Below are 13,934 nucleotides of genomic sequence, written 5' to 3' on the forward strand. Positions count from 1 at the left end.
ATACAACACTGAATAATACAATATACTGTAATAAATTGTGAGGTGTGTGTTAAAACCATGGTTTTTACAAATGACAGATGTGAACAAAAGCATGTATTGTCTGTGTGATGATGTAAATGAGGTGTGGTTGTATTGTATATTAAGTATGTGTCCATGAAAGGGCATTTTATGACTTTTCTTAATTCGATTACATACTATAGTAGGATTTTATAGTCATAATTTTATTGCATGATTTTTGTATCCCTTTAATTTAGGTAGCCAGGGACTGCAAATGGAAATGAGCTATTTAGCTATAATCTGGTACAGAACATATCTGTCTTTGAGCTTAATGTTTCTGTGCATTGTCCCTTCAAATTAAGACTAAACTAGCATACCAGCAAACTGTTGAGGTAAAACAAGATAAACAAATCCTCTGAAAAGGTACCGGTCCGCTAAGTAGCATCCCTGCAGGACGAGGAATAGCTAAACATGCTTCACTACACACCGTAGCTCACCGGCGTCACAATGTAAACAAACGCCATTGGTGGATCTACAACTAACATCCACTGTAATGATACCAAGTACAGTAGCGTATCTAGTCGATACCACTATGATTACATCAATATTTTTTGGCATCACAAGTTTTTTTAAAACGAAAGATGTTGTGATTCACAACATCTTTCGTTTTAAAAAAATGTTATATTATGTTTATAAACCCAGGAAATACATCCCTGGACACATGAGGACTTTGAATATGACCAATGTATGATCCTGTAACTACTTGGTATCAGATTGATACCCAAATTTGTGGTATCATCCAAAACTAATGTAAAGCATCCAAACAGAAGAATAAGTGATTAGTACATTTTAACAGAAGTGTAGATAGAACATGTTAAAATAGAAATTAAGCAGATATTAACAGTAAATGAACAAGTAGATGAATAATTCATTTTCTACCACTTGTTCTTAATAATTTTGATAAAATAATAGAATGATAAAATATGTTACTGCATATGTCAGCAGCTAAATTAGGACCCTTTGTTTGCTTACTTACTAAAAAAAGACAAGTTGTTTTGTATGTTCACTATTTTATTTAAGGACAAACTTGCAATAAGAAACATATGTTTAATGTACCCTAACATTTTTTGTTAAAAAAAAGCCAATAATGCAAGTTTTTGTGGTCCCCTTTATTTAGAAAATTTTTGCAATAATTTTGGTACCGGTACCAAAATATTTTATTATATTTTTACTTGTTATTTTTGTTATTTTATTTAAAATTTTTAAAACATTTTTGTGCTGTTCAGCTCTCAGGCAAATCATTGTTGATTTAGATGGCTGTACAAATTTACTTTACAAAAGAGAAGTGTGGGATATTTCTCTTGTTGCCTTATTTGTATTTCATTTTATTAAATGTATTTATATTATCATTTGGTGCAGCCGGGCCGGAGCAGGAAGGGATAGAAAATATTGGTATCGGGACAACACTCCAGTGTTTTTAGGAATTTGCTGCACAAATATTTGTCTCAAAGTTTTGAACTGAACTTAGGGGTTAGTATTCTGTCATTCTCGGGCCGAATTTGGCCCCCAAGCCGCTAGTTGATTAGTTCTGCCCTAAGAGGATCTAGCATGGTGATGTTTAAGGGTCACTTCTCCTGCTGCAGGCGTGCATTTCCAAAATAAACACTCCACTAACTACCCCACCCTTTCTCCTCATTCTTTTCATTGCTCTTTCTGTGCAGACAATATGCAGACCATGGCTGGATTTATGTAAAGGATAAAAATGGGGGGGTGGGGGGGGGGGGTTGGGTTAGTTTCCAGCATAATGATGAGGATGATGCCCGCACTGTAATACAGTCCAGTGGAGACACAGCTGGTTTGTATTATTATTTACATGCTTGGCCAACACCCTCGCCTTCTCCATTCTCCTCCTTGATGGAGCCATGTTTGCTTGTTTGAAGAGATACAGTCGTGGTCAAAAGTTTACATACACTTGTAAAGAACATGTCATGGCTGTCTTGAGTTTCCAATATTTTCTACAACTCTTATTTTTTTGTGATAGTGATTGGAGCACATACTTGTTGGTCACAAAAAACTTTCATGAAGTTTGGTTCTTAAATGTGACCAAATCTGCTGGGTCAGAAGTATACATACAGCAATGTTAATATTTGGTTACATGTCCCTTGGCAAGTTTCACTGCAATAAGGCGCTTTTGGTAGCCATCCACAAGCTTCTGGTTGAATTTTTGACTACTCCTCTTGAGAAAAATGGTGCAGTTCAGCTAAATTTGTTGGTTTTCTGACATGGACTTGTTTCTTCAGCATTGTCCACACGTTTAAGAAAGGACTTTGGGAAGGCCATTCTAAAACCTTAATTCTAGCCATTCCTTTTCCACTTTTGACGTGTGCTTGGGATCATTGTCCTGTTGGAACACCCAACTGCGCCCAAGACCCAACCTCCGGGCTGATGATTTTAGGTTGTCCTGAAGAATTTGGAGGTAATCCTCCTTTTTCCATTGTCCCATTTACTCTCTGTAACGCACCAGTTACATTGGCAACCAAACAGGCCCAGAGCATAATACTACCACCACCATGCTTGACGGTAGGATTGGTGTTCCTGGGATTAAAGGCCTCACCTTTTCTCCTCCAAACATATTGCTGGGTATTGTGGCCAAACAGCTCAATTTGTTTCATCTGACATCACATGGACAAAGATAAGACCTTCTGGGAGGAAAGTTCTGTGGTCAAAAATTCAACCAGAAGCTTGCCAGAAGCTTGTGGATGGCTACTAAAAGCACCTTATTGCAGTGAAACTTGCCAAGGGCCATGTAACCAAATATTAACATTGCTGTATGTATACTTTTGACCCACATTATGGGTGACATTTTCAGTAGACCCATAATAAATTCATAAAAGAACCAAACTTCATGAATGTTTTTTGTGACAAACAAGTACATGCTCCAATCACTCTATCACAAAAAAAATAAGAGTTGTAGAAATTATTGGAATCTCAAGACAGCCATGACATTATGTTCTTTACAAGTGTATGTAAACTTTTGACCATGACTGCAGAAAGGGTGAAGGCTTCTCTTCTAAGCAATCGGGAGGTTTTTTTTCCACGGCTGAAATAAAGCTCTCAAGTCTGGGCTTGGGTCTGGCTTGCTGTCTGGGCAGATCCAGTCCTGTTCGACGGCAGCTGCCCTTTCTTCCCTCCATCCCCTCTTCGCTTTCAACTGTTTTTCCCCTTCGTCCCTCCCTCGCATTTTCCGTCAGCCCCCCAAGTCTGACCGAGCATTATATAAGACTTCAGCATATATTCTCAGAAGGGAAAAGTTTGGCCGCTTAAAGTGTTTACCTTCCTGTGGTGTTATGGAGACGCATCTGCACTAATTTAATGCACATGCTGTTGTGTTGTTACACTGGTGTGAGGTTGCACTTTGTACTCGGATGAATACTATTACATAATAGGCCTTCGTATTAAAAGCATATTAAAATTGGAACCTCTAAAACCGGACACTTTTTGTGGTTGTACAGTTCTGAATCAGACAAAGTAAGGAAAAATAAGTTCAGACCAAACACTGTCATGGATGACATCACACAAGACCTCAGCCAAATCATCTGAGGTTTGATATTTGTGTGCTATTTCCCATCTTGGGATGGATTTTGACCAAAAATTTGAAGACAGATAGTGCCAAGGATGAGATAAAAGTGGAAAAAAGTACTTTTATGTTTGTCACAGAATTGTATTTAAATATTCTTAGAAGGAAATGAAAGACAAGAGCTGTTAATAAGCCTGGGTCGATAGTCCAAAACATCTAATTGACGATAAATGAAAATAAACTCGATAACTTTGCCATCATTGATAAATTGTTTGTTTTCTTTGTCGTCTCTCAGCCTGGATTTGAACATTGCCAACGTTGAGGCCTGTCTCACGTCTTCTGGAAGACTAGTCCAGATTTTAGGAGCATAAAAGTGAAACGCAGCCTAACCGTGTTTGGTTCTGGCTCTGGGCACCAGCAGGAGACCACTCCCTGAGGTTCTCAGAGCTCGAGATGGTTCATATGGCTCTAACATGTCAGATGTGTACTTTGGCACAAGACCATGAAAATACTTGTACACAAGAAGGGCTGTGCAGTGAACTAAGTAAGCACTACGCTGAAGTGGTCATATTTTCTGGTTCTAGTCGGGACTCGATCAACAGCATTCTGGATGTACTGCAGCTGCTTTACAGCTTGTGTAGAGAGCTCAGTGAGAAGGCCATTACAGTATTCTAACCTGCTGTAGACAAAGGCATGCATTAGTCTTTTAAGCAGACCTGGGCATTCTGCGGCCCGCGGGCCGCATCCGGCCCTTAGTGCGTCCCTGTCCGGCCCGCGGGAGGCCAATTATAAATTACAAAATACATTTTAAAAAGTATCTATGTCGAGTGTGCAATACAACGGTGCTGCTTTTGTTTTGAAAATCGTTATTTGTATTACTTCCGTGTGGACGTATGCATGTGCGTGATTGTGAGTGAATGTGAACAGCTGCAATCACAAATTACAAAATAATGTTGAAAAAACATCTATGTCGTGCGCGCAATACAACTGTGCTGCTTTTATTTTGAAAAGTATTATTTATGGGCGTGTGTCCGTGTGTAACCTGCGAGTGAAGGTGCACATGCAGCGACAAGTGATGCACGGTTTACACCCGAGACGCTAAAAAGAGAAAAGTTGATTAAGAATGACGTGTTTCCAACAAGACATGGACTGCCAAGCAACGTTCCCTCTAAGGTGCGTGCCTGCGCAATTGCGCACTGCTCAAGCATCCGCTGCGCGCAGCAAATATATGCCGCGCACCAAATCAAATCCCATCTGAATTCTAAACAAAATAAACATATTTATTCTATGTAATTTTGCAATGCAACTTTGAGTGACAGTGACAACAAGCGGCCCTAACGGTGTTCGTCAACACCGTTCAATTGAACACCGTTCAATTATTGTAACGTCTATCGAGATGCTTCGAGGACAGGAATTATATCGATCACTTTATTGAGCAAAACTGTTTATATTCGGACATAACCACACCAAAAACATGAGTAAAACAATTCTCTCGAAAAACTAGTCATTTTCTGCCGTACAAACCAGGCCAAAACCAACTTGTCATCTGTCACCAACACGCATAGCACTAAACCACTGGTGCGTTTATGGCCACACAAAAAGTCGGACAACTCAAACACCACACAAAGTTACACTATGACTCCTCAGTCATACGTGTGCTTATTTTACTGTCATTTATTATTAATGTTAATCTATTTATATTAGTCATGGAATGCTGTTACACACACTATGTTGAAGTATTACTATTATTAAATTATTTTTATTATTATTATTATTATTTATCTTACGGTATATATCAAAAATAATATTGAGCAAAATTTAATTGAAATATTGTCGATGTGGCCCTCCAGCAGTGCTCGGGTGGTTCATGCGGCCCCCGGTAAAAATTAATTGCCCACCCCTGCTTTTAAGTCTGCTTTGGACATTTTTCCTCTTTAATTTTGGCAATGTTTTTAAGTGGTAAAAAGCTTCTGATGTTATTGACTTTTAATGTGGCAATTAAAGTTTACGTCTGAGTGCATTTTTACCCCTAGACTTCTAACCTGATTGTTAGGTTTCAGGAAGAGTGGCTCAAGATGAATAATAAAAGTTTTTTTTGCTTCTTTGGACTAAAGATTTTAGTTTTGTTTGAGTTTAGCTGAAGAACATAGTTTTGCATCCATACACTGATCTGTTCGATGGAGCGAAAAAAGTGAATCAACAGGTTGACAGTCAACTACTGCAGTGACAAGTAGATCTGACAATGATATCATTTGTCGGCAATAATTTCTGGGACAATATATTATGCAGCAAAATGTGCGGTTAACTTATTTTTACACTTGTGTTATTGCAAAATTGAACAATTAAGGTTTTATGGTTTTATTTTTTGTAATTCTATTATTTTCTATGCTTTTCAAACAATAAATTCAGATTTCTTTGACTGTAGAACGTCTGTCATACATTAATTAAAACCAGTTTCACTGCATTTTAATGTCCCTCTCGTGTCCTCCCTCTGTTCAGTCAGTCAAGTTGAACAGAGCTTTCAAAATGTTGACATGAGCGTGTTAAATAAGTAGTCATCTGACTTTGAGCACAAATGTAATCATGTCTCAGTTTAATTTTTCATTCAGAGACTGATGAGACATAATTAGTGCATTCATTAGCCTCTACCATCTACAGCAGGGGTCTCAAACACAATTTAACTGGGGGGCTGCTGGAAGTATAGTCTGGGTGAGGTTTGATTCAGAATCACATTTTAACTACGTGACAAAATGTGTAAACTATATTCTAACAGCAGCTATAGTGAAACCGAGCTGTGGTAGTCTGAGTCATACATGTAAAATTGAATATAAAAACTCAATATTTTGACATGGTTAAAATCCCCAAAACATGATCTGAGACACTTCCGCTTGCTTAAAAGGGTTATTGTGAATTATTTTTACAGTCGTGGTCAAAAGTTTACATACACTTGTAAAGAACATAATGTCATGGCTGTCTTGAGTTTCCAATAATTTCTCCAACTCTTATTTTTTTGTCATCCACAAGCTTCTAGTTGAATTTTTGACCACTCCTCTTGACAAAATTGGTGCAGTTCAGCTAAATTTGTTGGTTTTCTGACATGGACTTGTTTCTTCAGCATTGTCCACACGTTTAAGTCAGGACTTTGGGAAGGCTATTCTAAAACCTTAATTCTAGCCTGATTTAGCCATTCCTTTACCACTTTTGACGTGTGTTTGCGGTCATTGTCCTGTTGGAACACCCAACTGCGCCCAAGACCCAACCTGTTGTTTCTGGGATTAAAGGCCTCGCCTTTTCTCCTCCAAACATATTGCTGGGTGTTGTGGCCAAACAGCTAAATTTTAGTTTCATCTGACCACAGAACTTTCCTCCAGAAGGTCTTATCTTTGTCCATGTGATGTCAGATGAAACAAAAATTTTGGTGCCGGAACCAAAATGTATTTCGGTACTTTTCTAAATAAAGGGGACCACAAAAAATTGCATTATTGGCTTCAACACAAAATCTTAGGGTACATTAAACATGTTTCTTATTGCAATTTTGTCCTTAAATAAAATAGTGAACATACAGGACAAATTGTCTTTTAGTAGTAAGTAAGCAAACAAAGGCTCTGAATTTAGCTGCTGAGAAATGCAGTAACAAATTGTGTCATTTATCATTCTATTATTTTGTCAAAATGAATGACAAGTGGTAGAAAAATATTAATGTACTTGTTCATTTACTGTTAATATCTGTTTACTTTCTCTTTTAATATGTTCTATCTACACTTCTGTTAAAATGTAATAATCACTTATTCTTATTAGTTTTGGATGATAGCACAATTTTGGGTATCAATCCGATACCAAGTAGTTACAGGATCATACATTGGTCATATTCAAAGTGTGTGTCCAGGGACATGTTTCCTGAGTATATAAGCATAATAACATTTTAAAAAATGAAAAATTTTGTGATGCTAAAAATATTGATGTATTCATAGTATCGACTAGATACGCTCTTGTACTTGGTATCATCACAGTGGATGTTGGGTGTAGATCAACCAATGGCGTTTTTTTACATTGTAGCGTCCCGGAAGAGTTGGTGCTGCAGGGAATTCTTGGAATTTGTTCTGTAGTGTTTATGTTGTGTTGCGGTGAAAATATTCTTCCAAAATGAGTATTCAAAGTTAAGATGGTTGTCTTAATTGTTGATCATAGAGTAATCTTGTCTTGACTTTGCCAACTTCAGACCATTTTAACAGAAGTCATGACTCTGGTGTGTTGTGGTATGAAGTGAAGCATGAATAGTTATCACTCGTCCTACAGGGATGATTCTTGAAATAAATGTATTTTACTCATCTCCATGAAGACAAGGTTTAATGATTTAGACGCAATTACAACACTGTAGACTGCGGATAGTCATTAGCCGCTAGCTAGCTAACCGTGACGACGCCAATGGGTGGGTGGCCGGTACTTTTTAGAGGCTGTATAGTACAGAATATAATTCATTAGTACCGCGGTACTATACTAAGGCCATGTCTACACCAAGTCGCTTAACCCCTGAAACGAATGATTATTTACCCTAAGCCCCGTTTCAGCCACACTAAACCATCGTTTAAAGGTCCACCTCCTCGGACAAATGTTTACACGGGTAAGTCAGCCGTGTGTTCCTTGAATCTCCGGCACTTAGCTTTGTATGGACTCATTGCTTGTTTACAAAGCTAGTTCGGAGAGGAAGTGATGCCCCACACAGGAAGTGACATCAGAAAGAACGCACCACAGCCAGCTTCATAACAAAGATGGAGGTGGATCATGCAGACAGGCCCGTGTTTCTCATTCTTGTACATGTACAGGCGCGCTTAGAAATAACAAAAAAATACCTTAAGAGAAGACAACGGGCGATTGCAGCTATTTCGGATACAACACTTCTCAGACGGCAAGAGAACTTTCGAACAGTCAGCTGTGATTCTACTTACTGGAAAACTTGGTCCCTTCCTCCTGTGGATGTGATCATGATAGGCAGTGTGTGACTACAAATATTGCTTTATGGATGTGACTGTGAAATGGCCATTAGCGCGCAGCTGAAAGAGGGCACCATCCCCTCGTGTCCCGCATTGTCTACGTTCTCGTGTCGATTAAAGATTTGATTAATTTATGATGGCTCAAGTGTGATGCACTACAATAGGGCCCCACAGCACACTGGATTCTAGTTCATTGAAATACCACAAAACAGGATATATATATTTAAAATATAGCGCTTTTAAATTACTTTACAGTGAAGTAAAGTCATCTAGAGAGCTTGGAGCAGATGAACGTTTTTTTTTTCTTCCCTGCATGCGTACTAGGTCGCGTTGCGCCGGCGGACGGAGGGGCGCGGGGGTCTTAAACGGTGGCATTGTTGTGTGTGGACACGGGTAAGGTTAGGTGTGGTTTAGGGGGCCTAACACCGGTATACCGTACAAACCTAGTGCCTACAGTGTTTAAAAAAAAATCCTTTGTAGAATGAAGGTAGAAATCCAGAGACAGCTGCTACTCCATTTTGCAACATTACGCCAAACTCTGTGCGTCGCCATCTCAGGCAGCCCCCATCTGTCCTCTTGTGTCCTCTTGCATCTGTCTCTCGCTTTCGCTTGGATGCAAGGCGCAACAAATAAAGGCATCAGGGTGGAGCCAAGAACACAAGAAGAGTGAAAGATAAGTGGTAAGAAGTGGGAATCGATCGTGCATTAACCCCTACTTGATTTATACTGGTACTAGTGTTGTCCCGATACCAATATTTTGGTACCGGTACCAAAAATATTTTGATACTTTTCGGTACTTTTCTAAAAACAAAAAATTGCATTATTGGCTTTATTTTAACAAAAAATCTGAGGGTACATTAAACATATGTTTCTTATTGCAAGTTTGTCCTTAAATAAAATAGTGAACATACAAGACAACTTGTCTTTTAGTAGTAAGTAAGCAAACAAAGGCTCCTAATTTAGTCTGCTGACGTATGCAGTAACATATTGTCATTTATCATTGTATTATTTTGTCAAAATTAAGGACAAGTGGTAGAAAGTGAATAATTAAACTACTTATTCATTTACTGTTAATATCTGCTTACTTTCTCTTTTAACATGTTCTATCTACACGTCTTAAAATGTAATCACTTATTCTTCTGTTTGATACTTTACATTAGTTTTGGATGATACCACAATTTTGGGTATCAATCCGATACCAAGTCGTTACAGGGTCATATTCAAAGTCCTCATGTGTCCAGGGACATATTTCTTGAGTTTATAAACATAATATAAACAAAAAAAAAACGAAAGATGATGTGATGCCAAAAAATATTGACGTAATCATAGTATCGACTAGATAAGCTACTGTACTTGCTATCATTACAGTGGATGTTAGGTGTAGATCCACCAATGGCGTTTGTTTACATTGTGACGCCGGTGAGCTACGGTGTGTAGTGAAGCATGTTAGGCTATTCCTCGTCCTGCAGTGATGAAACTTGTAAGAAAGGTACTTTGTCGCCATGGAGGTGAGGATTAGTGATTTAGAAGTAGCTAACACTGCCGACAGTGACTGGACTTTAGCCGGTAGCTAGCTAGCCATGTCTTAAAGCACCTCTTCCTGAGGGCGTTTCAGTGTTATAACTTCACCTTTACCGTTAGTTTTTAAGCCAAAATGCATCCGTTCTCCCATTTCTGTCTACACACTATCTGTGGTGGACCGGTACATTTCAGAGGCGGTATAGTACCGATAATGATTCATTAGTATCGCAGTACTATACTAATATCGGTATACCGTACAACCCTAACTGGTACAAATGTCTTCCTGCCTGTTGCAGCGACAAGAAGTGTCCACCCACAAGGGAACGTTAGAAAACCAGCCCACACCCAGAGCCATCCGCTGCCCCATGGAAGCCATGTTGCATAAATCTGTTGCCAGGCTCGTATTACCTAAGGTTTTTTTGTAAAAAAAAAACATCTTGCATAGGCCCAGTACAGGAAATAACGAGAGACAGGAGGACTCCTCCCAGTGCTGCTACAGTACTAAGGCCAGAAAGCAGAAAGAGCGTGGGTGACAGACATGTAATAGCACCGCAGTCAGTCAGCGGTGAAACACAACCACATATTGCTGCCTATTAAACCTCACTTTCCATACCGGAGTCACCGCTATTAATCTGCACTCTTAGAGGGACAGATTTCTGGATTTTTTCCCAGTCTGTCTGCACTGGTGCTGATGGAGTATCTTGTGTCGAGCTCTTATTAGGGCGAAGCTGTTTGACACCTGTGACTCTCACTGCACTCTTTCGCACATTGTCTGCATTTTGTGTGTGTGGTGTTTTTAAGGTGCCAGCGTGTTGAGTTCCTGACCTGACCTTTTGGTCATGGCCGCTGCCTTTCGAGGGAGGTCTGGATAAGAAATGCTGATAAACTAGGGTGGGTGTGTTTTAAGTGCATTTAGTTGATTGCCTGGGCTCCAATGGAGAGCGCTACATGGACTTAAGTATTGGAACATGTGGCTATAAATCAGGGGTATCAAATGTACGGCCCGAACAGGTTTTATTCGGCCCGCGGGATGAGGTTGCAAAGTATAAAAATGAGCCGAAATTTTTGAATGAAAGAAACTGCTGTTCTAAATGTGTCCACTAGATGTCGCAATAGCAATGCCTTGTATCTTTGTAGATACACACATATACTGTATGTGTGTATATATATATATGTATATGTGAATTAAGACAAGACACTTATATACCGAAATAATACGATGCTTAAAAGTCATAATGTATTATTTTGAAATGCCTACCGTATTTTCCGGAGTGTAAGTCGCACCGGCCAAAATTGCATAATAAAGAAAGAAAAAAAAAACATAAGTCGCACTGGAATATAAATCGCATTTTTGGGGGAAATTTATTTGATAAAACCCAACACCAAGAATAGACATTTGAAAGGCAATTTAAAATAAATAAAGAATAGTGAACAGGCTGAATAAGTGTACGTTATATGAGGCATAAATAACCAACTGAGAACGTGCCTGGTATGTAAACGTAACATTATGGTAAGAGTCATTCAAATAACCATAACATATAGAACAGGCTATATGTTTACCAAACAATCTGTCACTCCTAATCGCTAAATCCCATGAAATCTTATACGTCTAGTCTCTTACGTGAATGAGCTAAATAATATTTGATATTTTACGGTAATGTGTTAATAATTTCACACATAAGTCGCTCCTGAGTATAAGTCGCACCCCGGCCAAACTATGTAAAAACCCTGCGATTTATAGTCCGAAAAATACGGTAATCATTTATTTATAATTTTTATTGGTTTTATTTTGCAGGATACCTTGTTTTTACGATCTTTTCTTTTTGTATGTATATTTTTCCTTGCCTGCTGCATCTCAGAATCAGAATCAGAAGTACTTTATTAACCCCCGAGGGGAAATTGAGATTTTCAGCACAATCCCATTCAATGGGATCGCTGACGGGTCTGCCAACTTCCGGCGCCCCTTGGGAATGGGAATGTTATTAAACTAAAGCCTTCTATACTTACTGAAACAGAACTATTGCCAAATGTTCCCTCTTAAAATCAGGAGCTCAGCCAAAATGTACAACACAGTATTGTGAATGAGCACTAATGGTATTGATAGTACTTACTATTGACTCGTGGACTCGGTTTGTTGTCTAAAGTGAATGAAAGCTATGGGAAGAGAGCGTTGAGCTACAAACAAACAGATATCCACTATAATCGACAGTTGTGGTCAAAAGTTTACATACACTTGTGAAGGACATAATGTCATGGCTGTCTTGAGTTTCCAATAATTTTTACAACTCTTATTTTTTTGTGATAGAGTGATTGGAGCACATACTTGTTGGTCACAAAAAATATTCATGAAGTTTGGTTCTTATGAATTTATTATGGGTCTACTGAAAATGCGACCAAATCTGCTGGATCAAAAGTATACATACAGCAAGGTTATTATTTGGTTACATGTCCCTTGGCAAGTTTCACTGCAATAAGGCACTTTTGGTAGCCATCCACAAGCTTCTGGCAAGCTACTGGTTGAATTTTTGACCACTCCTCTTGACAAAATTGGTGCAGTTCAGCTAAATGTGTTGGTTTTCTGACATGGACTTGTTTCTTCAGCATTGTCCACACATTTAAGTCAGGACTTTGGGAAGGCCATTCTTAAAACCTTAATTCTAGCCTGATTTAGCCATTCCTTTACCACTTTTGACGTGTGTTTGGGGTCATTGTACTGTTGGAACACCCAACTGCGCCCGGGATGATGATTTTAGGTTGTCCTGAAGAATTTGGAGGTAATCCTCCTCTTTCATTGTCCCATTTACTCTCTGTAAAGCACCAGTTCCATTGGCAGCAAAACAGACCCAGAGCATAATACTCCAAACATATTGCTGGGTATTGTAGCCAAACAGCTGAATTTTTGTTTCATCTGACATCACATGGACAAAGATAAGACCATCTGGAGGCAAGTTCTGTTTTGACCATGACTGTATATCTATGTTATGGATCAAGGAGTTCAGAACATTCAGACTTCCCCAATAAAAATGACAATTACTGCATTATTGACCGTTCATTTCAGGAAAACGTTGCAACATGTCCATCCTTACGAAGAAGCATGCCACAACATTACTTTTTACATTTGCAAGGGATCAAGCTTATTATTTTCTGGACACACCAGTCATGGAAATAATTAAACTACATGCAGTTGATTTATTTTCTTCTAAAAGCCTGCTACAAAAAATAAAAATGTGAGAACAGGCCATGGAGAAGGAGCCAAAAACCTCACTTCCGAAATGCAGACCTCATCCAGCAACCCCAATAAACCACATGCAGCTGCTGAGTGGGGGATTGGTGGGGTTTACCCTCCACAGAGATACTAAAATGGAAAACCCAAACATCTTCGGGCATGCCAGCACAACTAAACATGTTTACCTGATAATGTCGTTAAACTGCACAGTTACCTTTTATCGCCTTTCCTGCATCAGTCACCGACAATGAGTTGGGGCTGCATGAGTGAGAAGCAGTGTGGCCCACGCCTCTTCCTGGCTGACCGTGCAACTCCGGGGCCTTGTGATTGCACGCAGGAGTCTGAGGATTGCATCACCGCCTGTGGGGAAAGGCCACAGGAATGGACTGAAGTGGTGCGGAGGGGTTTCAAAGTAAAAGTGAAGGACATTGTGCGAGTCAATATGGAGATGGGTTTAATAGACTAAGGCAGGGGTCGGCAGCCCAAAATGTTGAAAGAGCCATATTGGACCGAAAATACAAAAAAAAAAATTGTCTGGAGACGCAAAAAATTAAAATCCTTCTATAAGTGATATAATGAAGGCAACACATGATGTAAGTGTCCATATTAGCTATATTAGCCT

At 39.1% G+C, this 13,934-nt stretch overlaps 2 protein-coding genes across 7 annotated transcripts in view; one reads left to right on the forward strand and one right to left on the reverse strand.

Annotated features, from left to right (window-relative positions):
* tfap4 (transcription factor AP-4 (activating enhancer binding protein 4)) overlaps positions 1-13,934 on the reverse strand; it is a 77,790-nt gene that overhangs the window by 54,754 nt on the left and 9,102 nt on the right. For all 5 annotated transcript variants that reach the window (XM_062036923.1, XM_062036924.1, XM_062036926.1 and 2 more), the window contains one exon: positions 13,527-13,672. The gene's annotated coding sequence lies outside the window, so the exon portion shown is untranslated. The remainder of the gene's footprint in view (positions 1-13,526; positions 13,673-13,934) is intronic.
* Positions 1-13,934, forward strand: part of glis2b (GLIS family zinc finger 2b) — a 78,172-nt gene that overhangs the window by 19,097 nt on the left and 45,141 nt on the right. The gene's annotated exons all lie outside the window — the stretch shown is intronic.

This window comes from Entelurus aequoreus, linkage group LG25 (genome assembly GCF_033978785.1).
Source record: "Entelurus aequoreus isolate RoL-2023_Sb linkage group LG25, RoL_Eaeq_v1.1, whole genome shotgun sequence".
NCBI lineage: Eukaryota > Metazoa > Chordata > Actinopteri > Syngnathiformes > Syngnathidae > Entelurus > Entelurus aequoreus.